Consider the following 2,310-nt stretch of genomic DNA (forward strand, 5'->3'; position numbering starts at 1 on the left):
AAACAAGACGGACTTAATTGATATTTATAGGACATTCCATCCAAAAACAACAGAATACACTTTCTTCTCAAGTGCTCACGGAACATTCTCCAGGATACACCATATCTTGGGTCACAAATCAAGCCTTGGTAAATTTAAGAAAATTGAAATCGTATGAAGTATCTTTTCCAACCACAGTGCTATGAGACTAGATATCAATTACAGGGAAAAAAACTGTAAAAGATACAAACACATGGAGGCCAAACAATACGCTACTAAATAACCAAGAGATCACTGAAGGAGTCAAAGAGGAAATAAAAAAATGCCTAGAAACAAATGACAATGAAAACACGATGACCCAAAACCTATGCGAGGCAGCAAAAGCAGTTCTAAGAGGGAACTTTATAGCAATACAATCCTACCTCAAGATACTAGAAACATCTCAAATAAACAACCTAACATTACACCTAAAGCAAATAGAGAAAGAAGAACAAAATAACCCGAAAGTTAGCAGAAGGAATGAAATCATAAAAATCAGAACAGAAATAAATGAAAAAGAAATGAAGGAAACGATAGCAAAGATCAATAAAACCAAAAGCTGGTTCTTTGAGAAGATAAACAAAGTTGATAAACCATTAGCCAGACTCATGAAGAAAAAAAGGGTGAAGACTCAAATCAACAGAATTAGAAATGAAAAAGGAGAAGTAACAACTGACACTGCAGAAATACAAAGGATCATGAGAGATTACTACAAGCAACTATATGCCAATAAAAGGGATAACCTGGAAGAAATGGACAAATTCTTAGAAAAGCAAACCTTCTGAGACTGAACCAGGAAGAAATAGAAAATATAAACAGACGAATCACAAGCACTGAAATTGAAACTGTGATTAAAAATCTTCCAACCTACAAGAGCCCAGGACCCGATGGCTTCACAGGTGAATTCTATGAACCATTTACAGAAGAGCTAACACCTATCCTTCTCAAACTCTTTCAAAATACAGCAGAGGGAGGAACACTCCCAAACTCATTCTATGAGGCCACCATCACCCTGATAGCAAAACCAGACAAAGATGTCACAAAGAAAGAAAACTACAGGCCAATATCACTGATGAACATAGATGCAAAAATCCTCAACAAAATATTAGCAAACAGAATCCAAGGGCACATTACAAGGATCACACACCACGATATAGTGGGGTTTATCCCAGGAATGCAAGGATTCTTCAATATACGCAAATCAATCAATGCGATACACCATATTAACAAATTAAGGGAGAAAAACCATATGATCATCTGAATAGATGCAGAAAAAGCTTTTGACAAAATTCAACACCCATTTATGATAAAAACCCTGCAGAAAGTAGGCATAGAGGGAACTTTCCTCAACATAATAAAGGCCATATATGACAAACCCACAGCCAGCATTGTTCTCAATGGTGAAAAACTGAAACCATTTCCACTAAGATCAGGAACAAGACAAGGTTGCCCACTCTCACCACTCTTATTCAACATAGTTTTGGAAGTTTTGGCCACAGCAATCAGAGAAGAAGACGAAATAAAAGGAATCCAAATAGGAAAACGATTAAAACTGTCACTGTTTGCCGATGACATGATACTATACCTAGAGAATCCTAAAGATGCCATCAGAAAACTACTAGAGCTAATCAATGAATTTGTTAAAGTTGCAAGATACAAAATTAATGCACAGAAATCTCTTGCATTCCTATACACTAATGATGAAAAATCTGAAAGAGAAATTAAGGAAACACTCCCATTTACCATTGCAACAAAAAGAATAAAATATCTAGGAATAAACCTACCTAAGGAGACAAAAGACCTGTATGCAAAAAACTATAAGACACTGATGAAAGAAATTAAAGATGATACAAACAGATGGAGAGATACACCATGTTCTTGGATTGGAAGAATCAACATTGTGAAAATGACTATACTACCCAAAGCAATCTACAGATTCAATGCAATCCCTATCAAACTACCAATTGCATTTTTTTCACAGAACTAGAATAAAAAATATCACAATTTGTATGGAAACACAAAAGACCCTGAATAGCCAAAGCAGTGCTGAGAAAGAAAAACGGAGCTGGAGGAATCTGGCTCCCTGACTTCAGACTATACTACAGAGCTACAGTAATCAAGACAGTATGGTACTGGCACAAAGACAGAAATATAGATCAATGGAACAGGTTAGAAAGCCCAGAGATAAACCCACACACATATGGTCACCTTATCTTTTATAAAGGAGGCAAGAATATACAATGGAGAAAAGACAGCCTCTTCAATAAGTGGTGCTGGGAAAACTGGACAGCT

The sequence above is a fragment of the Physeter macrocephalus genome, chromosome 21 (genome assembly GCF_002837175.3).
Source record: "Physeter macrocephalus isolate SW-GA chromosome 21, ASM283717v5, whole genome shotgun sequence".
Taxonomy (NCBI): domain Eukaryota; kingdom Metazoa; phylum Chordata; class Mammalia; order Artiodactyla; family Physeteridae; genus Physeter; species Physeter macrocephalus.